At 35.8% G+C, this 26,449-nt stretch overlaps 1 long non-coding RNA gene across 1 annotated transcript; it reads right to left on the minus strand.

Moving 5' to 3' along the window:
* On the minus strand, positions 775-24,992 carry LOC110394637. The gene is made up of 5 exons (XR_002435766.1): positions 24,739-24,992; positions 24,231-24,418; positions 4,432-4,481; positions 3,592-3,629; positions 775-3,082 (listed from the first exon to the last, which is right to left on the minus strand). It is a non-coding gene; the product is annotated as an uncharacterized LOC110394637 (long non-coding RNA).

The raw sequence follows: 26,449 nt of genomic DNA on the forward strand, positions 1-26,449 counted from the left end.
TAGGTACTTACTGTACATATTTTGGCTATCTGGATTTCTAAAATCTGGTTAAAATGAATGGAGAACTAGTCAACAATGGATTGTAGGCAACTCTTAATCCCACCCTAAATTAGATGGCTACATTTGAATAGTACACCTAACTTCATTGACGGTATCAACTATCTATTGCTATTGGACTATAGTGGGAGCTTAACCACACAACTCACATGCAATTGTCTGCTCTGCAAACAACTAAACATGACTGTATCTGAAACAGAATCCCAGCCAAAACCCTGTGTCAAAGTTGACCACAATCAGGTAAAGTAGCCAAAGCAGCAGAGAAGACACTGAACCACTTTACGCTAAAAAAGTGGCACATACTCACTTATTTTGGGTGAATCAAAATTCTTTCCTGAATGTTTTCTCAGGGCATATAGTTTTATTGACACAAGCAAGAGACTATTAAGTAAAACAAGAGCTGTTAATATCATTTAATATCACATTTTCTATTCTGAAATGAAGATTAAGCTAAAATTTATTCTCCTTTCTTTACCAACTTCTAACATATTTAGGGGGTTCCCTAAACTTGGCACAAAAGACTTTACTGTCGTTTAACCCCAGGATAGAGCTAAGCATCACGCAGTCACTTGCTCACTGCCTCTATCAGTTGGTTGTGGAGAAAACAACTGGAAGGGCAACATTAGAAAACTTCAAGGATAAGTTAAAGACAGTTAAAGCAAAACAAGTTGACAGTTGAACTAGATGATTATAGTTATCTTTTCCAACCTTAGTGATTCAATGATTAATGAAAATAAGAACAAACAAACAAAAACAAACCTCAAAGTTAACAAATATAAGCAATGAAAATGCAATTACTCACCACCAGCTGACTGTTGCCCAGACAGTCCTTAAACAATGACAGCCCCCCAGACAATTCTGCTCAGTATTGCTGAGCATGATGCCAAAATGCCAGGTCATGTCCAATCCATGCCCAAGGTCCCCTGTTTCTGCACCACCATAGGAGCAGCTCTTCCCCGCTGAGTGGACAAGATCAGCCTAACACACACACCCATCTATCAGCAATAACCAGAACTTTCGTGTGATATTAGCACTGTCTAAGCTGAAGCCAGGACAAGGGGAGGATGCAGTGCAGATGAAAAGAATAAAGAGAATACCATGTATGTGTGTGCTGTATCAACAGCCTTTGAACTTCTACCAATACGAACACAATCTATTTTTGTGGATTGACAAAAAAGTTAAGAAGGGAATTATTATTTGTTGTGAAAATTCACCAAGACTCCAGATTTAGCAGTATCTCAGATTCTAACATTAAATTTTACATTAACTATATGTCGAAAAATATATACTTAAGGTGTATACAGTATAGACATATATAGCAAAAAGACACACATGGTTGATCCAAATTTGTGAAAACCTTTTGTCTGTTGATTACAGATTTGTATGGGAGGCCCTGAAAAATCTGGTGGGAAATTCATCAGAAAGTTATTCTGTAAAATGTGCTTCACAGATTTTGCTGACTTCCTCTGAAGTAGTTACAGATTTCAGATCTCCATTCAGTCAAGCCAAACAATCAATTTTCATGAATTCATCACGATCAATTGATTATTCTTTTTTCCAGACTTTCTGCTAAAAAGACCTTCATCCTACTGGTGCAGCAAATACGAATCAGGCAGTTAGTTCATCAAATCTTATTTATTTATTTATGTTCTCATATTTCTTCTTTTCCCATTTGTCACTGTCACACTGTCAACCATTAGTTTACAGTTTTGGAACTTTACTTACAGAAGTGTTTTTGCACCCCCTTATTTATCAGGTTTACTTCTAACTCATTCATTAACCCTGGCTACGTCTAGCAGCTTTGTGCTCATCTCTGTTCCTTCCAAGTCTTTTTCTTATGAGTTCAATTAGAGTTTTCTTGGAAAAGCCTGAAATATTAGAAATGTTCCACCCTCATAACACTAGATGAAATTGCTTGGTAGAAGTAAAATCCCTTCAGAGGCAAATAGATGACTCACATAACAGTGGGTAACCATATCAGTACATCAGAAAGCGGAATCTGTCACTAAGATTACCTCTTCCTAATGTTGACTTTATTTTCACTTATGTATCACATAGTTCTGGGACAAGAAATAAGCGAGACAACAGTAAGCACTTAAAACTTTTACACATGATTCAGGAAATACACTTGTAGGACACATACGTGGTAGCACATGAGAAAAAAAATAATCATATTTGCTATTCAAATTCCTGCCAAAATTTTAATTCCCAGATCCTTGGTTTGTAATTAGTTATTTTCCAAAAGAAAAGAACACCATATGTGTCTGGGAAACCATATTTTTTTTATAGGAAAGTCACATATTTAGAAACTTACCTATCTGGTGTACATGCATAAACATAAACCTGTACTCAAGTTTTGGTATTTGGCATAAACACTGATCAAAAATACTCTAAAAGCACAAATAACGTCTCTAATACTTAAATAATGAAATAGGCATTCAGAAAGATTATTACACACAAAGGCATCTGATGAGATACATTTTTGTTTTTGTTTTCTGTTTTTTCACCTGAAAAGAAAATGGAAGGTGGTAAACTTTCCATTAACAGAAAACTTATTATTAACTTACTGTAAGACAGAGCCCAGTCTATAACAACCAGTTGCCATTAGGCCATGACATCAGACTATGAAATTCTGCTGTTTGTTTTTTTGTTTGTTTGTTTCCTTGTTTTTTAATGACTCAAGATATAAACATGTTCTTTTCATGTATTTAATTAGGGCCAAATGCTGTCCTTTTTTCCCATGTACTGAAGAAGACATTTAATGTTAAGCTTTCCTAGACTATACTGTTACATGCTCTTATGAGAATGAATGAAGTTCTTAAAACTATAAAAAAGGTTCTCTCAGTAAGAAAGCTACATACACAGTAGAGCTCCAGTAGTGTGCCAGCAAGAATGAATTCAATCTTAATTTGCAACAATAATGATATCAAAGTGAATTTAAGGGGATCATTATTCTTCTACCTTTTCTGTCTATTGTAGTCACAAATTCCATTTTTCTTCTGCTCAGTAACTTCTTCAGTTGTTACTAGAATAGATATTATAAACTGTTAATTATGACCAGCTGAAATAGTTTCTTTTTAACAACCTCCAATTACTCTTTATTCCTCTCTCTACCTCTAGAACATAATGTATTAACTTCATTTCATGCCCAAAGATAGCAAGTCTCTGTTTTATAGTACTTAATAGTTAGCATTGAATCAAAGAAGTAAAAAAGCAGCAATCTGTTTAATTGCTCCATTTATTTCCAAGTAAAACCATATTTTTAGTAGCAATATATCTATTAATTTTTTCAAAACCTCCATCAGCAGGCTTGAATGAAAATCTTTATCTGATTATAATTCACTTGTAATCAGCCTTAAATCTCTTTCTTTTGTTATCATTAATGAAATGTGGTTTTGGACATCAAATGAGGGTGATAACTTAGAAAACAAACAATTATTTGTCTACAGATAACGTTCAGTGACTAACTTCTTCAAATATGTAAACTCAATTCTATTTATTTGATTCTCACTTACATACTTAATTTTTGCTCACCTTTAATTTCATTATGTTTTGCATGCTTCTTCACTCCCCTTTAAGAATGACCAGATACAGATTATTAGATATGCTCTTCATCTCTTTAAGACTCCTTTTAATAGTAATAATATTTTTTCTAAGTGCAGCTTTGCTGCTTGCTGTTAAAAATCTCATCAAAATATAGAATAGCAATTGCAGCATGGATCACATATTCTGCTTGAACCCTGAATGCAGAATAACTTCTATACTTGGAGAAATCTATTCTAGATGCAAATGCTTGTCATAAAAAGTAATGCAATGTGACAAATGCAGAAAATCATTTTGCTGTGTCTGTAATTACACTACTACATTTGGTTCTGAAAATCAGAAAGTCAGGGCTGAGTTTAGCAAATAAACTGATTGACATCCAAATATTATGACACAAATTATTTAAATAAAATCACTGTTCTTCATAATAACCAAAACCAATGATGTGTGCTTCCTAACGCTGAGGCATTGTTTTCATTGTCCTCTACATGTACTTTTTCAACCAGGAAAGCAGTCATTGTTCAAAAGTATTTCTGAAAATTTCACCAAACTTATTGCTCAGTGATTTGTGCTAATCTATAATGTATATGTGACCTGCTCCTGAGAACATTCACTTTTCTTCCAGGCAGTTAATTTACATCCATTCTGCTTTTGGCTTCCTCTAGTGTGGACTGATTATGTCCACAGAGAACAATGGATAGGGCAATGGTTGCAGAACTTTGGATCTATTCAACACATGCTGACCTTACAGTTATGCCACAGAATCAAGATATGACTCTTGTATTCACATGCATTCCATTTAAGTTCTTATCATGCTCCTTGAGGCCATACCTTTTATTTTTGGGGTCTGAAGACTTCTCTGAAAAGCCATTCTGCCACATCTGAAAAAGATGATCAAGCAGATTCCTGAATTTGTGAACTCCTGCCCTCTATGTGAGGAAATCTTATTTCTACAAAGACCTGTATCTGTTCAGGGCTGCTGTCATTAATACTTAGTGTTTTATTGCAATACTCTCAAGGTAACTTTAGGGCTTTTGGACACCCCACTGTATTTGTGTTTTAAAGGATTATGTCATATTCCTTTGTTTCTTTGTTTCTTTGTTTTAGAGTAAATGACAAAGAAATTTGTTACTTGTCACTTGGGTTGGGGCAATACCAGGAAGACAATGGGTTGAGAGCAGCCTTGAGGAGAAGGATTTGAGGGTGTCAGTTGATGAAAGACTCAACACGAGTCAGTAGTGTTCACTTGCAGCCCAAAAGGCCAACCATATCCTGAGCTGCATAAAGAGAAGTGTGACCAGCAGGTCAAGGGAGGTGATTCTGCCCCGCTGCTCTCATGAGACCCCACCTGCAGTACTGAGTCCAGTTCTGGGGCCCCCAGCACAAAAAGGACATTGAGCTGTTGGAGTGGGTCGAGAAGAGGGCCACGAAGATGATCAGAGGACTGGAGCGTCTCCCGTATGAGGACAGGCTGAGAGAGTTGGGGCTGTTCAGCATGAAGAAGAGTAGGCTCTGGGGAAGACCTTATAGCGGCCTTCCAGTACCTGAAGGGAGCATAGAGGAAAGCTGGGGAGGGACTATTTATAAGGGTATACAGCGACAGGATGGGGAGAAATGGCTTTAAACTGGAACAGGATAGATTTAGACTAGATATTAGGAAGAAATTCTTTACTGTGAGGGTGGTGAGACACTGGAACAGGTTGCCCAGTGAGGTTGTGGGTGCCCCTTCCCTGGAAGCATTCAAGGCCAAGCTGGATGCTTTGAGCAACCTCGTCAAGAGGGAGGTGTCCCTCCCTGTAGAAGGGGGTTTGGAACTAGATGATCTTAAAGGTCCCTTCCAACCCAAACCATTCTTATCTATGATTCTATGAAATTTACATTGTTGAAGAATGTAAGCTCCTGTTAACCAAATGCTGAAAGACTAAGGCTACACATCTGAGAAAGAACTGGCATCAATCTATCAACACTACCTGTCAGAATGTTCACTAATGCCATCCAATGTATCATACTATTGCTAGCTTTTTCCTTTTTCCCCCCCCTTTTTTTTTTTTTATTTTCTATGAAGTTATTTCCCTCTGGAAGGGATTCTGGTCATGATTATTCATGTGGAAATGAGTACTGAAGAGGGAGCAAAACAAAGAGAGATCCAAACCAACAGTGAAGATAAATGCATGTAGATTTGTATTTGCTGCCTGAAAATGATTTGCTATTTCGTTAATATTATATTATATATATATATTTGTTAATATTATACTAGTACATATACTACTATAGTCCTACTACTACCATTTGCATGCTCATTAATCTAAATCATTCTAAAACATTTACAAAGTTTTAAAACACTAGTACTCAGGTGAAAGAAAAAAGATGGAAAACAAAGCAAGTCTGAGATACATTATGTATTATGGTTTGGAACTGTATTAGTGTAGAGTTCCTGTCACATATAATGTCTGATATTACTTGTGTAGTTCACTACAGTAAAGTAAAGTCTGAAAGTATGTTTCATTCACATCTGGAATTTTTATCAGAAATGATACCTAACAAAATCATAGAGTCATAGAATCCTTAGAGTTGGAGGGGACATCTGAGGGCCATCTAGTCCAACTCCCCTGCAATGAACACAGACACCACAGCTAGAGCAGGTTGCTCAGGGCCTTATCCAGCCTCACCTTGTAAGTCTCCAGGGACAGAGCATCAACCTCATCACTGGCCAGCCTGTTCCAGTGCCTTACCACCCTCACTGTAAAATATTTTTTCCTTATATGGAACCTAAACCTTTTTGAGCTTGAAAATCAAACACTTGCAAGTAAAACTCTTAATTTCACTTCCACTGAAAACAGAATTAATTACTAGCTGATGTTTCTGGAGAGTTTGCATCTTCCATGGATTCTCTTTCATATTTGCCAGTCTTGTGCAAGGCCTTGCTTATCTAGTGTTATCTCATAATCCAAAAATAGCAAAAAGCTCCTATGTTTAGGCACCTGCACTACTTCATAGAACGTTGAGATTCTGACATTTTTTTCTCATTAAAATCTCAGAAACAAGCAGACTAAAAGGGGAAAAAAATTAAAAGAAACACACACACAGAAAATGTAGAGGTGATAATGCGTGCAAAAGTGATGGATTGTTACAAAGAAGTATATAAGTGGTTCTGAATGGAATGCAATACCTGTATCTCCATCTGTCGTGAATGTTCTCCATCTGCCAACTTGGATTTTTCAGAAGAGGAATTTCTTGATGACAAAGCATTTACACTCTCCCAGCAGATATTAGGGCTTCTGTGCACCGGACAATGTAATTCAGCTTCTAAGTTAAATCGATTTCACAGAGGAAATCTGTGCCTTTGTATAATATCAGACACATGTAGATATGCTAAACTGAAGTGGCCTTTAAAATTTATCTATTCTATTCTATTTTTATGCAGAATTCACCTGCTGGAAAAATAATCTCTAACTGAAGGGCTTAGTCCCACAGGTGTATTTTAACCAATGTCAGATAACTTGGACAAGATCTTCCGATAATGCAACCCCTTAAAAACATAATGAGAAACAACTACACAGATATATATGCTTATTTGAATGAGAAAGCCCTCTAAAACTCTTGAGATCACATGGCTCTACAGCAAAAAACAGCCTCTGTCCATTATGCATCTTCTATTGCCGTCAAGCAAATCAAGCAATCACAACGTAAACTGGAAAGCGGTACCTTTTCCACGTGTCTGCACTGTACAAGATAAGATATCTTGGTGGACAAATATCATTTTATTTTCAGTGGAAACAGTTTATGTGATCATCTGCCTTTCTAGTCCAAACAATGGGAATGGAGCGTTCTATAACCATAGTATTTAAACAGTCAGTACATATAGGCCTTAGAAAAGCAAAATTAAAAATACTGATTTTTACACAGTTTGAGAGGACAGGTGTTATACAAGTTTATCAGACAAAACAGCACAGCAGAATCATAGTTGTGGCAGTGCAGTTATTTCAGTTCCATTAACATCACAGAATTGTCCTGAATAAACTGTATGTTGCCAAATGATGCAGCTGGTTTCAGAGTTAGCAAATGTGACAAAACCAGACTGTTTCTTAACAGAACTTACGTTGAAATCTACAGAATCTAATGTAAGTATCTATCCACCCTGTGCAAAAACTGTTGCGTTCCTCATGTTCTTACTTTCAACAAGATTTCTGTCATAATCCAGAATAAGAAAACAACTCTGTTAATGGAGATGATCATATGCTCAACAGATGCTACAGGAGGCTAGACCAATCTCAGTATCTGGTGACATTTTAGAAATTAAGGTTTTGCCTTCAGAAAAGATGAAGGAGAGGATGAATCCAAAGTAAAAATGCCCATTTGAAGACCTATCAAATTCAGAAGAATTCAGGTTCAGATTTTCATGCTATCTAAACTACAGTTGCTAAAAGGAAGAACATTATAAAATGTGAAGTCTCTCCTCAGAGCTATGGTGATATCAACAAAATGGCTGCCAAGACAATGCAAACATATCCAATAATAAATAACTAAAAATCTGGAAAGGATAGTTGGTGAAACACAGTAAAATTTGGTTATTGTCACTGCATGTCAGTCATACAGAACACCCACAGATGTGTTAAATCCTTATTTCAACTACTTAACATTAAGCCAGAATGCTTTGGAAACTGACCACTCTTTCATCTCTTTCAATAAAAGTAAATAAGTTGAAAATGAAGAATTTAGATCTTCTAGAGGATTGTCTGTTAGCTTCTGTTTTACAAATTGCTGAGTGATGTGTGAGCCCTGTCAAAGTTTGCTAAGTGGTAGTCAAACACTCTCAGATATAGATATTATACTGCCACGTCCCATTTCTTTGCCTTCTGTGAAAGTCTTTCCACTCTAAAAGAAGTCTCCTCTCTTTAAAAATTCACATTGTGTTTTCACTTTTTATTATCAGTCAGATAGGGCAAGATTGGTAATGAATGCATGCAAAAGAAGCACATAACAGCAGGGTTTGTCAGGTCAAATCTTCTTATTTTATGAATTTTGTTTCAATGTAGCTAAGACAATGGCACTGGAAAATAAATCATATGCATTTTGCATGTTTTGATAAATTACTAGGTAAGTTCACTGCAAGTCAACTGCTTTGCACAACCTATGACAAATGGTCTTCTCATCAGCTGGGGGCTTATTCTTTTCTATCATCTTTCAAATGATAAGAAGAAAACCATTTTAGTGGAAGTCAGTGATAAACTGCATTGTTAAATTATTTTTGTTATTATGTTGAACAGACATTCACATATTGTGATATGGGAAACAGGTAAAGAATCAACACATTGCTATCTTTTGTTATACTATCACAAATGGAAATACCAGCTGAATTACTTCATAATAAAATAACAACTTAGCAGTAAAAGCATGTCTAAAGAAATGACACATAATAGTGTATGCAGGAATTACTCAGCAGGTCTGATTTATCCTTGTTCTGGTCCTCTGTAGTTATGTACAGATGAGCAAAATTATATAAAACAGGAGTAGCAGTGTTTTACCTCTGAGACACAAATAGTGACATGGAATTTGCTGCAGTGGAGAAATAAGGTTACTCTAAGGAAATGGTACTGTTCTGCCACTGATTAAAAACCCGTGAACATATTCTGATTCTCATTATAGTAAGTCTTTTTAATTTGTTCCCTATGCAGCATCTTTGTTTCTTCTCTCCCTAGTAAGTGTATAGGTATGCATTGCTCTGCTCAGAAATCCAGGATCTGCATCGATGCAGATAAGACAGTTCAAAAACTAAATTAAGACCATCCACTTTTTGAAAGTAGGGCACAAGCTTAGCAGCACTGAAAACCAACATCCTTCTAGAAATGACAGCTGGCAAAATACTCCGTATATTCCTTCAGGGCCATCTAGATGTTTACCCTGTCTCAAGACAAATACAACTCCTTCTGTAATAGTATAAATAAGAATCTATTAAAATAATAAACAGAAACCTTACATTTGAGTCAATTCAAATATTGCATTATCTAATCCAGTGAAGATTAAATTCTTTTTCTCTTTTGGCCCAAGTAGCATCCAAAGAGATGTTGTTGATGTTTGAGAGACATGGTTTAGTGGGGTTATTGGTGGTAGGTGGATGGTTGTACTAGGTGATCTTGTAGGTCTTTTCCAACCTAGCTAATTCTATGATTCTATGATTCTAAGCGTCTCTTAACCCTTCAGACATCTTTGGAGCCATCCAGTCATATTGCTGCATAAATTGATATATCATAAATGAGAATGGTAGTAATCTTTTAAAAGAAGGAAATTATTTTGGCAGTGTGCAGAGAGTAGACAAGGGTTGTCTGAGATCCCATGAAACCTCTGACATTTTTTGGTACAGCAAGTAATAGACTTCAGTCAGGACTTGACTGAGTACTACAACCCACTGTGTCAAAGCAGTTATTTTTAATGAGTATATGCATTTTATATTATACCAGCCATTTCCTTGTCATGCTATTGGGTTCTTAATGCAATAGGAGAGAGGCCATTAATCTCAGTAATAAAATGTTTGAATACAGAATGTACAACTTTACGTGTGGCAGAAACCATACAGAAGTTAATGGACCAAATTTAGCACTGGCTTAATTCCACTCAAATCACTGGAGATAAGCCAGGTCTCAGTTTGAGTTAATGACTTTTGTGGATTACTATCATATTTATGAATTTGCATAATTTACTGCATTTAAAATAACAAGCACCTGTACCTGCTGAGTGCACTGTTGCTTATTGCCTCAGCTACTCATGTCAAAGACATAGAGGATAAGTGGAAGTGTTTTTTGTGCGCAAGTACAAAGTGAATATTTGGTGAGTTAGAAAAGAGTATTATATAGTGGCCTATGAATCTGATAGTCACATTGATTCTATGAAAAACAGTAATCAAGATCACTATTTTGTAAATAGAGTTTTAAAAAATAAACAACCAACCAAATAAAAATAAAAAGAACTTAGAAAATTGAGTGTAGGTTTGTAAAAAAAAAAAAAAAAAAGAGGCAATTTTATAAATGATTTATGGTAACGTGCACAACATTTTCTGTTTCAAATAGTGACACAAGAAACTGCATTAAATTAATTTCCTAATTAAGAAATGGCAGTTGCTAAGGAGCAAAACTTCTGTTTAATTACTTAATAAACAAGCATGAATACAATTTCAAGTGGACTAAACACTGAACAAACAATCCACTTCTGTGACAAGAGCCTGGAGCCTGTAGAGAATGACAGAAACTTTTTGCTGTTTATTCTACTGGAAGAAAAAAACGACATTTTTCATTTTTGCGTAACTAAATTTTCAAACAGGTGTGAGCATTGATTTTGTTAATAAGGTGCATAAGCAAACAAATCCCATAGTTTGCATAAAGAATTTTGAATTAATGGAGATACAGTTAGATGCTTTTTCCATCTTCCAGTTTTGCACGTTTTACCACATATATTCAAGAGACATTTGTGAGATTTCTCCTGAAAATTAGGAACTGCAAGATTTATTGTTTTGGTTCCTTGTCTGTGTTGCATATACTATGGTATGCTCAGTTATTTGCCTTTTATTGTAGATAGTCAGTTATTAGACTTTTATCATAGATAAGCAAATTTGTGATTTTTTTTTTATATATAGAAGGATTTTGTAAGTGGAGTTATGTGCTACAAGCTCTGACTGTTACAACAGAAATTGTCACTAACTTCACTTGTTAGTGACAGGATTTTACTCAAGTTATTATTTGCTTTCATCACTATAAAACAGATAATGTTCTTATGAAAGAAAAAGAAACACTGATCAAATCTATTGTTTTCAAAGTTGATGAATTAGAAATAGGATTTTCTAATACAAAGAAGCCAGAAAGTTTCATTCAGAAGCAGCCACTAGACATATTTTGCTCTTCTCTGTCAGATAAATGCAATGGAGACACCATTTATAAGAAATTCCTGAAATACCATTGTTCTAGTCTTTTATCAAAATCCTGCTGATTGTGTATGATAAAAGAATATACCTATTTAGTGGATACAAAAATATTAAGACATTAGAAATGGGATAGCTTGCTTGATTTCGGTCTAAAATAGTAGTTACTGAAAACTACAAGTTCTTTGCATTTGCATGCACACACATGCACAAGACTGCTGCACATGTCTTCACAAATTTTTGGTTAACTGTTAATATGAACACATACACTGGAGGACAAATGTCTGCATGTAAAAAGCTCTTCTCTTTACTGGTATGTTCGTGGGAGATATCACCAAAAATGCAGTCCAGCATATTCATTAGCAAAGCTACTTTCTCACCTCAAAAAAAAAAAAAAAAAAGAATAGTTATGTTGGCAAGAAAAACAATGACCCTTCGCTTAGTAAAGAGACAGCTTTTCACAGTTGTAAATCTAAATGTGTTCATTACAGTTCCTTTCATATATTCAGTTACTAATTCAGCTCCACATCATTTCACCTACTTTTTGAAATTCAGCTTCATGGAATTTTCATGAATACTTTTCAATTTTTAAAAATAAATGCCTTGTCCATTACCCTGTACAAAAAGGAATTACATAAAATACTGAAAGTGTATTTCAGTGAACATGCAGTTCTGACCAAATATCAGATAGGACTATGTTAAATTGCAAATGTAAATATGACAGTGGTTGCAAGTGTGCAATATATTTGTTGTCCTAGATGTCCTATATAATGACATTTTCAGAGGTACAAGACTAGTCAGTTTATTTTCAAAGAATCTTAAAATCACAGAATGGTTTGGGTTGGAAGGGACCTCAGAGCCCACCCAGCCCCAACCCCTGCCATGGGCAGGGCTGCCACCCACCAGCTCAGGCCGCCCAGGGCCCCATCCAACCTGGCCTTGAGCGCCTCCAGGGATGGGACACCCACAGCTTCTCTGGGCAGCCTGTGCCAGTGCACCACCGCTCTATTTTAATAAAGCCTACTGCATGTCAACTCATTTATTTCAGGCAACTGAAATGCTATCCATTTTAATTTTTTTATATGCAATCAGCTTCATTATCCAACGGAAGAGCCTTTTGTGATGCTCAGGTTTTACTTTGGACTGTGGTATGTCACACGACTATCTGCTTTTGTAGGAAAAGTGTGAATTAATGCATTTTAAAAGAGAATTTTTAACTGAAGCAGATACTCGGCTATATCATCACTCTTCCATCTACCAGTTAGCCTCTGCAATATGGCACAAATTATTTCCCAGCTTTTGTCTATGATAAACGTACTTTCAGATATAGCCCTCTAGGGAGTTCCCTTACCCGCTACATTATTTGGATTCATTCTTTCTCTTATGGAAAATACATCTTATTTTTTTTGAGCTTGAAGTATCTTGCCATATCCACCATCACATATGTCTTGATAGAACAAGCAAAGCAAGACAATGCCAGTCTTAGCTGCAAGACTGGAATCTAAATGTGAGAAGTAGCATAACTATATTTATTAAATTGATAATTATTAAGCTACTCATCTTTTTCTGATCAGAAATTCCAAGGTATAATCCACAGCCGTGAGTTCATGGTGACTTGGGAAACTTGCCTTTGCTTCTGAACCTGTAGAGCCAGTGAGTTGGTCTTCAGACTGTGTGGGTCTATTCAGGTTCTCCCTCCAGAAACTTCTTAGTTACCATATCATCCCAGCTGCAGCTGTTTGCTTCCCATGTATTTCACATGTAGACATGGTGACTCACATTTCGTGCTTCTGACACGTCAATAAATTTAGACTACTGGAAGAGATGCAATTACATTTTATAGCTCTTCTAGGAGTTAAATGATTTATATACTATCAGGTGGTGTCTTCCGCCTGCAATCATTCTGAGACAAGCTGGTTGCTGTTCAATTTCACAATGAACTGTCAATACAATACACTTATAATAGTTGTTACGTCAATAATATTATACAGCTATTATTACATTTGTATTATCTGTAATGCCACCAGCTTTACACAAAAACACACAAATCATTACAGATCAGTTTCAGAACATGTTACCTAGCATAGGCTTATGAGTCAGCATTTCTGCTATAAATTACTCCCATGCACAGTGCCAATCTTTCCTTGTTGCACTCCAAATGCTGAGACGACATTAAAGCATGCTGCATGTAAAAGAGATTTTGAATGCAAGTTCTTTTTTTTTTTTTGCTACTTCATGTAGCCTGAACTGGCTTTGCTTCTATATTCAGTCAAACTGGGTAGTCCTGAGAAACTGCAATCTTTTCTTGTAGACAAGAAGTCATACACGTGTTAACAAAAGAGATTAAGGATATAAGGAATGGTACAATATTTTCAGCCTTGCAAATTCAATGGAGGTATTAGTGAAATCATCTTTACAGAGCTGATGATCATGCCAGCTTAGTTATACTTAATCCCTGTGAGAGACAGGGTCTGGAAATACGTATTTTCAAGTCCTTTCACTGAGGTCTGATCACAGATAACAGTTAGTTTCAGTCATTAGTTACATGGCTTGGTTTTAAAACAAATTCTAGATAATGAAGTCACCTTGAAACTACAGGGCAAATGTATATATCTGAACACAGAATTTAAACCTGCATTTAGAGATTTTGGTAACCATTTAAGGATGTAACAGACATTCAGAAACTGAAAAGAAACTCCCACAAACTGGAATAGTTCTTTCGTTTCTCAATTTCTACAGTTCTTTATTGTTACCTATTAGACAGTTTTAATGTTATTTGAAGCCTTTGAACAAACAGACTCCCTTTCTCAAATACTGTTGATGTAAGCAAATAAGAAACAATTTCCAAGACTTTTAATTATCCTACGTTACTACAGGTAAATAGTCTTCTGAGCACAAGTTTCAAAAACTAACCTTTTCTAACCAAAACCAAACCAGTCTTTTGAAAAAACTTCCATTTACAATTCATCTCCCTGTTTCTTTCATCCAGTGAATACTTTAAAAATTATCTGCATGCCAAAACTTTCCCCTTCGCTGAATACGATTTTAAGTCATATAAAGCATGCACTATCCAATCTTACTTACAAATGAAACTGTCAGAAGCATATGAAAGAATAAAGTATTAAAAAAAAACCTATCACAAAAGTGAACAGCAGTTTTCTGTTTAGTGCTGATGTTCTCACGTGCACTTAAAAACAGAGCTCTCCCAGAACCCTATGAAGTCACTGTACTTATCTGTCACACACAAAACATGTTGATTTCCACTCATCAATTCAACAACTGCATCAGTTTCTTTCTCTGGATAACTGAACCCAGCATTTCCTTCTCAGCTGAAAGGGCAGCATGGGCTTAATTTCCCGATTATTGTGCCTTTCAGCAAACCAGTCACTTACACCAGTCTTTTATTTCAGTGAGACATACAGGTACCTTTCCTGATCATAGAATAAAACAACAGAAAACACGAATGCATCATTAAATTTCAGATAATGCTATCAGTACCAATGACATCTCTTATGTTGCTGTAACTAAGGCTACCACATTTTGCTTTCTAACTAGCAACATGTCGACAAGACTGGAAAGACTGCAACAGTCTCCAGAAATACAAGCTGACTCTATCTTCTAAATAACCATCGCACTAACCTCTGTGAATAAGGACTTATCAACTCATAATATGAAGTTGCCTTCAATAACTAGCAATCAGAGCATTCTGAAGTATTTGCATTTTAGACAAAAGAAATAAAAATTATAAAAAAAGTTCTGTTGTATGAACAAATCAATTCTTTGACTGAGTCACACTTGAATTCATTCATCATCTTTTTTTTTTTAATGCAGAACCTGTTAGCTGTTTGCAGGTTTAAGCCTACACAATGGCTTCAACATGGCAGCTGATATATTTGCTTAAACACTGCATGTACTTAACCAAAGCAGACGTTTAATCTTATTTAGCACTACTAAAGAAAAAACATCTGTTAGCACATTAACTAGTGTATTTATTTTACCTATGTATATTCATTTTACCTATGTACGCATATAGTTATGTTTTGTTTTTCAAACAAACTATATTAGTTAATTTGGGTGGTCTTTTTGTGATGTAGTTTTCATATAGCTACTCCTCATCTCTGTGTATTTTTGAGGGTTTTTTCCTCTTTTCTTTCCTTTTTCTTTCTCTTTTTTCTTTTCCTTTTTTTTTTTTTTTCTCCTTTTGGAATGCTCTATAAAGAAAACAGCTGTGAAAGCAAACTCTTCATTTCACAGAGGGACCATTCAGCTCCATTTGTGGTGTTCTGAAGTTTTAGTTTGCTAGTTAAATTTGATGACACTAGAAGACACTGCAATTTAAAGTGATAAAGCCTTCAGAATTCCAATTGCTTTTCAGTTTTAAAAAAATTACAGAAAGAAATCAGATATTGTCAATGTCCAACTGAATGAAACCCTAACCAGCCTGACCTGAATTTAGTACTCACCTTCTTAGGGCAGCAAGTTCCCTTTCACTCCATCTTACTAATGATTATCTAGTTCAAAATGTTTAAAAACTTGTCCTTATTTAACCCAAACATTTTAAGAAGGCTTCCAATGAATTATATTTTATGACTTTATGCATAAATGAAGCCAAAAAAAAAAAATGCCAGGCCTGTGGCTCCTTATCAACCAAAACAATTCAGGATGCAGGCTACTACATGATTCATGGTGCTAATGCCAAAGGGAATGCTCTCAGTAACTGAGCAGGTGCTTGTTTCTGAGTCTTTGAACATTATTAGAGAGTGAACTTATTGTTCAAGTTACAACCAATGTGTTCAAAGTTGTATTCACCTGGTAAACATGTGCAAGCAGCACAATGCTGCTGCCTTGTCTACAGCCCCTAACAAATTACATAATGTCTCCCAAATTTTGCAGTTCAAAATGCTGCTGTGATGCAGCAGCTACTGTTCTTGAGGACAAAGTAAGAGTTTGCCTTTCTGAATGACACATTCTTCCTGCTGAGCTCAGATTTCATTACAGCAGTGATCTGTGGCCCTTTGCAGCCTGCTTCCATGAGTGGCAGAAGCTTGCAGGTATAAGATGGTAACCTCTTCTTGTACAGAAAAATAATTTTTGCTTCACTATACTTCTCATAATGGATCACATACATTTTTTCCAAAACAAAAAGAATAACTACACAAAGAAACAGAAATTCCAGATAAATTATTTACAGACTTAATTGTATTCTAGCTTCATTTTGTTATGCAATATACACAAGCTTCCTCTTTGAGGTTTATTTTGTTAAATTCTATTGCAGAATAATATTAAAGTAATACAATTATTTTTCGTCCTTTTTTTCCTGCAATAAGCTGTGGCTTCTGAAGCGATTCTGTAGGTGATGTTCAACTGCACAAAAAGATAGTATAGAAATTTTATGTATACTTTTCTGTCTCAACAGTTTTGGCAGCAGGGCCTGTCTGATAATTTTGTATTGATTTTATCTCCCTTCTCTATCCAGCCTAAGCTGCAAACTAGTTTCCAGCTGGATCATTCTCCACTTCCTCTGGTGGGAGGCATTAAAGGCTCAATCCAGCCTTGCATTAAGATACTTCCTGGTTTGCCTGTGAAAAGCCAATGGAAAAAGAATCTCTTTGAAATCAGGGAAATCATTATCAGAGAGCATAAAAAATAATATCTCACATTTCCTTCTTTAACTTAGAATAATACTTTTTGTAACAAAAACTGTGGGCTTTTCTAAGTTTTTGTGGAGTGTATGCTGCCAACAGTATTAACATTTTATTTGCTGAAGAATTCAATGCTATTTACACTGAATACTAAAACGTATGTGACTCTTGTACATTAATTAGAACTCTCACAATGCTCTTAACCTATTTGCAGGTTTATGTGATGGCTTCTGTAATTAAATAAAAACACAATTTAAAGCCATTGTAAATCTGACAGTAAGCGTAGCCTTACAAAGAAATGTTACTTTCTGTAGAAGACTGGAAAAAGCTGAAAAATATCTTTCATGCTCATCTAAATACAAACTTCATAACTGCTGACTATGCTTCATAACTGCATATCCATTCAGTTGAGGGTAGGATTTCAAAAGCATCTCACATCCAAAATCGATCTCTCTCCCCAAGTGCCTGTTCAGCACTACTAAACAATCGTGCCTTTAAAAAGAACAGTTTAAACTTTTCCCTTAGAAGATTAGCCTAAATCAAAACAGACCTTTTTTTTTTTTCTTTCATGTTATATTACTACATCTACACTGTGGGTGGTTGTAATACACTTGTAGAATAGAATCATAGAATTATAAAGGATAGAAAAGACATCTAGGGTAATCAAGTATATTATGTACAGCTACTCTGGGCAGTCTGTGCCAGTGCTTTATCACCCTCTCAGTGAAAAGTTTCCCTGACATCTAACCTAAATCCCCCTCACTTTAAACAGATCCCCCTTGTCCTATCATTATCTACCTACATAAAATGTTTATTTCTCTCCTGTTTATAGCCTCCCTTTAAATATTGGAATGCCACACTGAGGTCTCCTGGAGCCTTTACTTCTCCAGGCTGAACAAGCCCAGCTCCCTCAACCCTTTTTTTCTCCATAAGGGAGGTGCTCCAGCCTTCTGATAATTCTTGTGGCTCTCCTCTTGGACCCATTCAAAAAGTTCCATGTCTTCCTGTACTGGGAGCCTCAGGCCTGGATGCAGTACTCCAGATGGAGCCTCACGAGGGCAGAGTACAGGAGGACAATCCCCTCTCTCTCCATGCTAGTCACTACCTTTTGATGCTACCCAGGATACTATTGGCTTTCCAGGCTGCAAGCGCACACTTCTGACTCGTGTCCGGCTTTTCATCCATAAGGACCATCAAGTCTTTCCTCTCAGGGCTACTCTCAATCAGATCTTCACCCAGTCTGTACACACATCTGGGATCATCCTCAGTCAAATGCAAGACCTTGCACTTGGCCATGCTAAACTTCATTAGGTTTACATGGGCCCACCATTCCAGCTTGTCCTGGTCTACCTAGATAGCATCTCTTCCTTCTATTGTGTCAACTGCACCACTCAACTAGATACCATCAAGCCAATGCAATACACCGCTTCAGGTGGTGTTTACACAGTTGAGTGTAAATTGCATATTAATTTTTTTTTTGCATAATAATTTGAGAGTATGATATGTTTTTTCTTTAATCAGGCAAATAGACTGTTTACTTCATAACTTTTTGATACAGATGGTTAGGAAAATGCATTTATTATCCATAGACAAAAAAATCCCTATGGCTCACCAGAATGAGCCAATATTGTTAACATGTAATTTCTTTGTGTGACAGGAAACGTGGATAATTTTGTTCAGGCAAAATGGCACTTGAACTGTATCACACCGAACAACTCATTTCTTTTTTTAGCACCATTAAGAGAACCTTCACTTACATATAAAATAGACGTACATAAAATAAAAATAAACACAACAAAATAAATACATTAAGTAAAAAATAATTTTATCATCTTCTTTGAAGTTTTAGCATATATACATGTCTGCAGGGAGCAGCTGTTACACTGCGCTGAGCTAACTCAATGCAACAACTTGGATATTCTAAGGCAAACTAAAGAACCACTATTAGCAATCTCATCACTGTATGTAAACATATCCACATCTTCCACTTTCCATTCAGGTCTGGAAAAGATGTCCACAATACAGACAGCCACAAAGCATGAAAATTTCCAAGAGGAACAAGACTTCAAAACAATCACTGTGTGAATAAGGCAATTCTTTGGGTACCCTGCTTATTTGTGATTATCTCACTTGAACACTCGGAGCTGCCATAGGCTTGCTCAACATGTTATTTCCACCACTGCTTTGTGCCCACTGTAATGAAAGCAAGAAGAATCCAGCACACTGTGAGCACAAGCTGGGCACTTCTGATTTTGCCTTATAAAGGGTAATGCTCTTTTGTTTTCTTACTGTATTCACAGTTCATGTATTTGTATTTTACAGAAATTCATGCAAACTTATTCTCTAATATTCATATAGGGCCATCCAGGAACATATATTTTCCCCTCACATCTGTGATTATGATAGGTAAACTAACTGCTTGTCACAGAATAATCTTTTATTCCATTATCTTTTTGTGGTAGGTAAACATTACAGATGAAGTTGATATTTTTGCATATGCTTTTTATCCCTGGACAACAGATTAGCCCTAAGTAGACTCAGAACAGATTTTTTTTTAGTGCATTCTAAACTAGCCCTAATTAGACTCAGAATGCATTCTTTTTTTTTTTTTCCCCCCAAAAAAAAAACTCCCATAGTTTGCTACATATTCATTTCCTTATGACATCTTGAAATCATACTCTGGGTGTGACAAAAATGAGTTGTCAAATTACTGTATATTTATTCCATGGAATATCTTCCTTCTTGCTGTCCTTAACTTCCTTCTCTTGCTAGATTTGATGTTCTCTGCCATGAGTAGCATAATTTTCCAGCTGGTAGAGACAGAAACTTATTTATGTTCATCTGTATAGTAACATCTGTGCCTCAATACAGAAAAAAGACTATGTTCCTAATGCAAATTTATTTGTATTAGGAAATGTTATTCAATCTGTTTCCACTCCCCTACTGAAGCCAACAGAACTCTTTAGGTACAATGCAACCTGTTTCAGAGAAAAAAATAAATAAGAATATAACTTTTCTTTTCCTCCCTCAAAGTGGGTTATATGTTATGCTTCACAAATATTTATATGTGTTTTAATGAAGATATATGTAATACAAATTATACATTAAACATGTAAAACAATTTATCTAGTATTCCTCCCCCACCTTCAAACAAAACAGTAAGCTCTTTACTACAGATAATCTTGCTTGCTTTATAGAGCATTGTGAACCCTTATGGCTCATCATTATTGCCTACGTAATGGCATTGTAAAAACAGTATTACATTCAGTAAGGAACCACATTTCACCATTTTCTCTCTTATCAACTCCTATGTATTAAGAAAGATATTCTGAATTAATGTTACATTCAATAGCCAATTATAGTTAAAAACAAAAAATTTTTGCAACTTTGCTAAAATAATTTTAATAGCTTTATATTAAAATTTGTTTCTTCTTACAAACAACTACTATTTAAATTCTTAGTATTCATTCTTCTATTAATTCTGAGCAGACTATCTCAATAGACAGAGAAAAGCAAATTTAATCTTAAATCTAATCTGGTTCATACTGACCAACTATCCAATTTATCTTCACTAGTCCTTCATACTGCTACTGATAATTTATGTACTCTTCCTCATGTAAGGGTAGGCAACAGTAAAATAACGGCTTTAGACCAGTTTTGGATCACCCAAGAAAGGTAGCAGCAACAATCCAGTAATAGAGAAGGAATTGCTTACTCCTTTCCAAGGATCAGAGCTTGCCAAGCACTTCAAAGAGGATCTTCAAGTAGAGACACTTCCCTTGCAGCTGCCAGCCCTTAAATAAGGCTAGGGAGAGGTGGACCCAGGGTCCACCCCTTCCAGTTGCACAGGTGAATTGTTTCCATCTGTGCTCCCAGGGCTGGCTATGCCCCTTCACCAATCACTGTTTCGGGCAGATTCCCATACACCTTGATTTTAGAAAGTTTCTGACTTAACTAGAAGTAATTAGGCTAATACTGTAAAACACAGTTCAGTGCATCACTTAAAGTACAATACTGTAGGTCACTGCTGTTTATAGCAATACAGTTAGGAAAATACATTAAGCTCTAGTTTCTGCAATAACTTCTAATCATTGTTTACCACTCAGTATAGTACTTGATAATTCCCAAATTAATTATTCCCTGTGTCATTGTTACAATTTTGCATTTGTTGAGGTTGTCTGACACCACACCTTTGTCAATGTCTTTACTTCAACATGCTGGAGATAAGAAGTTATAATTACAGTACTCTATAATGGTCTAAATTTCACAGTTTTTAGTAATCTTCCTGGTAGTATTGTGTACCACCAGCTTCTGGGTGCCATACTAGTATCAAGCTTCTTTTCTGTAGATAACTATCCAGCAGATCAAAAGGTTTCACAGATGAAGTCTCCGCAGATCTGGTGTTCACTGATACAGTTCTGTAAACTGGTAAAGATACTCTGTGATTTGCAATGCCATTGCTGTTTTTAAATAAGAACATGACCAATATATTTCAAATGCATTTTAATAAATGCATTTTCTTTATTTCTCTGTCGAATGAGCATTAAACATTATTTTGAGCTAAATCACAATTTACATAGCTGTAAATACAGCAATGAATTCTTTTTCTAACTCTCTATCCTGAATTCCTGTTATGCTGCAGCTGTCCTGAGCAGTGCTATACCTTCCACCTATGTATATGTGAATCTCTGGCCATTAAGGTAATCTTGCATTCAGCCATTTTCTGTGGGATAACTACAATAATTTATAGTACTATAGCCACTTTTGACCATTTTTTCCTCTTTTGGAAGAAAAAAAAATACTAGCAGAAGTTTATTTTGCATGTGTAGCATTTATTTCTTTGTTAACTGAATCTAGATTTAAATCGTTAATATTTGATCTTGAGAACCATATACAGATGTGAATGGAGTAAGCTTAATTCATTTCACATAGAATATGCAAAGTTCCCAGAGATACAAGCAATCGCAGGGAGAGTCCAGCTAGACATCTTCTGTCCTCATTAGCTTTCCAGTTACATGATCTCCACGTGCACTGTGTCACACAGAGATGAAGGTCAAATCTGTCTTCCTCTTGATTATATAGCATTTTAAAGGTTTTAAAAAAGGATGCCAATAGTTTTACACTTGAAGAAACAAAGAGCTGAGAGTGCAGGCTGACCTATATGTCCTTACTTGGCTTTTTGACAGTAATTTAGAGACTGTTTCTTAGCTTCTTCAGAAAAGCACCCACCTATAAGAAAAGTGATGACAGTGCAATTCAGACAGAGTTGATGAAACAGTAAAAATGATCTCACAGCAAGATAACTGCAGCAGAAGTTTCACAGAAACTTTTTACTGTTATAAGAAATCCATGTAGCAATATGGAAAAAAACATGAAATAATACCTTCAGCAAATAAATACTACCTCACCAAAATACAACAGATTCCACGTTCTTCCTCAGTTTTTAAGTTAATAAATTAAACTATCTTTGATTTGAAGCATCTTTGATTTGATAGTAAATCTGAGGTAAGCCTACTTCTGTTGATCCGCTCCAGTTTCTCTGATTTAATTTATATCTTGTGCCTCATCAAAACTACACCTAAAAAAGCAGAGTAAATAAAACATATGTTTATAGTGCTCCAGTGTTGTTCAGATAAAGGATTGACGCTCAATCATTGGATATGGAAATCGAGATTTTGACAATTACCTTTTAGTTGAACAGGTGGAAACACATTTAACGGGGGCTAAAAATCCTTGGAACACATAATGGAATACATATCTACAGGAAGTGAGGGCTTTCACATTCAAAGCATACAACATTCAAAGCTACTATAACGAATAACTGTAAAGAATGAATTAGAGGGAGAAAGAATCGCATGTCTTACAAAACGGCTTCTTTCTACATGGATGTTATTTCTAAATGGTTTTAAAATCTCTTCACAGTTACTGCACTCTTTAGTTCTTTATCACTGCAAGAAACGAAGCACAGATATTTCCTTCAAACTTTCTAGAACAATTTTACTTCTTCTTGGTCATTTCACCTTCATAGCTTCTTACATGGTAGAAGAGCAACTAAAGAAAAAAAAAAAAGAGAGAGAGAGAGACAAAGAAAAATCTTTTTCCCCCTAAAGTTTTCTACTCCAAAATTTCAAAAATTAAACTAGAAAACAAATGAGGGTAGAGGTAAGTCTCACAATTTTTATTTTTATTTTTTTGCAATGGTGGGTACAGTTGAAAATAACAATTATAATGTTCTGTTTCTCAGCCATTAAAATCATTGAATCACAGAATAGTTGAGGCTGGTAGGAATCTCTGGATGTCATCTGCTCCAAGCCTCCTGCTCAGTCACTTGGAGCAGGTTAGTAAGGGCCACGTCAAGATTGCTTTAGAATGTCTGTGAGGAAGGAAATACTTATACCTCTTTGGGTAATCCGTACTACAGCTCAGTTATCCTCACACTAGAAGAAGTGCTTCCTTATGTTAAGATAGAATCTTCTGCATTCCAGTTTGTGCCCACTGCCTCTTGTCCTATCACTGAGAAACACTGAAAAGCACCTTGCTCTGTATTCTTTGCACCCTCCCTGCAGGTATGCATATAATTGATAAATCCCCATGAATCTTTTCTATTCCAGGCTGAACAATCCAAGATCTCTTGCTATTTCCTCACAGGTGAGGTACTGCAGTCCTTTTATTATCTGGGACTTGACAGTACTCTCTTAGATATGCTATGTCTCTGAGGAGCCCAGAACTGGGCATGGCACTCCAGCACTGGCCTCAGCAGTGTTAACTAAATGGAATATGCTTGCAATAATCTTAATGGAACTCCAGATAAATTTCACTGTGAAATAGGAAAGAAAAATGTATGTTATATAGAAATTTACTGTTAAAAAAATATCACAAATTAAGTACCTTAATTTTCTACATAAAAATTTTATTTGGACAGAAATTGGTCCAGGTAAAACCTGTTCAATGTCTTCAGAGACAGCAGACCAGAGGTGATATTACGTTGTTATTGTAAGGATAAGCAGCAGCAGATATAGTTGCTTTAAACCCAAAGAAGGGACTGGTCACAATCTGTTAATAAAGAAGGAATTGCTTACCTCTTTCCAAGGATCAGGGCTCACCAAACACTCCAAAAGAGGCAATCTCCAAGTAGAGAAGCATCCCTTTTGGCTGCCAGCCCTTACGTGAGGTTAGGGAGGTTGCACAGCTGAATTGCTTCCATCTGTTCTCTCAGGGCTAGCTACGCCCCTTCACCAGGAACTCAGTCACTGTTTCAGGCCCTGACCTAACGAAACCAAACAAAACAAAAAACTGAAAAATGGTGTGAAAAACAAATATCAAAGGGTTATAATCTCTGTAATCTCTTTCCTAAGAGTGCGCTACATGACGAGGAGATTCACACTCAAAATTAGAGAATAGCTTGAATTGCAGAACATATTTTGCTGTGATTTTCACTTGGTAGAATAAAAATTATCTCCTGAGAAATTTTCAATAATAAAAGGTCTTAATTTTCCCTGATCTTTCAAACTGCAAGCATTTCGAAGTGTTACAACTGGATTACTCAAATCAGACAATATTAGTTCTACCAAAAAATATGCAACTAACCTGCATAAAAGAATGAAGTAGTGATTTATTTATTTTAACCTTTACCACTTCAAAGATCAGAGTTTCTGAAATTTCTCCTTCTCTTCAGTAAGGAAAAAGGGAGGTGTAAAAATCTGCAGGCAAAATACATATAAACAAATGTTAGCAAAATCCATGATAGTTGTAATAAACTGCATAACAAAGTCTGACTGGCAAAAAATAATGTCTTTTTGTTTTATCTTTTTACTGTTGTCTTCTTTATAGATTTTGGCAGTTTAAATTATTAAGAGGAACATATTTTCTCTTCAGTTAACAATTTAAAGCCAACATTAACCCTCCTTCTCCCAAGAGACATATTCAGGGTAATGCCAGCAATATTAATAGAATAATTAAAGATAAAGGTGGCTTGGCTATAGTTCAAGCATATAATCTCAGTGAGAGAGAAAACTAGATTCCAAAATGCAAGCCGGGTGAAATAAAGTCCTTAGCACAAAATTTGGTGTAAAAATCCCATGAACAAATAAAAAAACTGGATTACAGAATCATGGAATAGTAGGGGTCGTTAATCTCTCTGGAGATCAAAGAATTATAGAATGGCTTAGGTTGGAAGGGACCTTAAAAGATCGCCTAGTTCCACACCCCCGTGCCATGGGCAGAGCTGCTACCTGCCACCTCAGGTCGCCCAGGGCCCCATCCAACCTCCCCTTGAGTCCCTCCAGGGATGGGGCACCCACAGCTTCTCTGGACAACATGAATATTTTTGCTATCACATACATAGTGAACATTTATTCACATAGATTTTTTTTTTATTTTATTTTACTAGCTACGCATAAAACAAAAAAATCCCTTCAACAAGACCTGAAGGGAATATTTCATCTGAGAAGCAGAAACAAGTTCTATTATATAAAACCCCAATGATGCCTTACAGGCCTGTTATTTTATCATATTAAAATTAAACTTTTATATTTTGCAGTGATATAAAATGTAATAAAAGTCATTGCAAATAGTATTTTTAAACTATACAATATCAAAAGGAAGGAAATAAATGTTTTCCTTTATACTGCTCTGCTGTTTTCGGAGGAAAAATACCTGTATTAAAAGAAAATGCATGTGGAAAAATAGGAATTCATGTGCTTTATGCTATTAAAAGGTCAGCTGTTACTCCATTGACCTCCAACTCATCCTTGTGGAATTTATTGTTCTTCTACAAGCTTTACCTTGCTGTCTAAAATGCTTAATATGACACCACATTCCAGAATACAATATATATTTTAAAATTTGAAAATCAAGCTTTAGTTATTGTTTGTTGTTTTTTTGCTTAACATTCCCCTGCTTTGTTTATTTTTTTTTTCCTTGATAAATGAACAGAGTAAGATTATGAAGGAAATACCAGCGTTCTGGAAAAACCTCTATGGTAAATTTTGCAGCTCAAGCTATGCTAGTACATTAGAAGAATTCTAAAGAAAAGACACTTCTCTGTGCCTAGGTCTACCCGGATAGGTTGCATTAAGTGAAACAACCTGGAGTTTGATCAGCTTGCCTGCCCTGCAATGTCTTATCTGCTTCTGAAGAGAATAAAACTGAGGACTTCCAAAGCAGACATCTATGGGGCCATTATTCCAACTCTCCTAACAGGAAAAATGTATCACTGCTGTTTTCTTTCTGAAAAAATGAAAAAGGTTCTTTTTTGTAACAATATAATTCCTGCAGAATGTTCCCAACTAATCATCTC

This window comes from Numida meleagris, chromosome 2 (genome assembly GCF_002078875.1).
Source record: "Numida meleagris isolate 19003 breed g44 Domestic line chromosome 2, NumMel1.0, whole genome shotgun sequence".
Lineage (NCBI taxonomy): Eukaryota > Metazoa > Chordata > Aves > Galliformes > Numididae > Numida > Numida meleagris.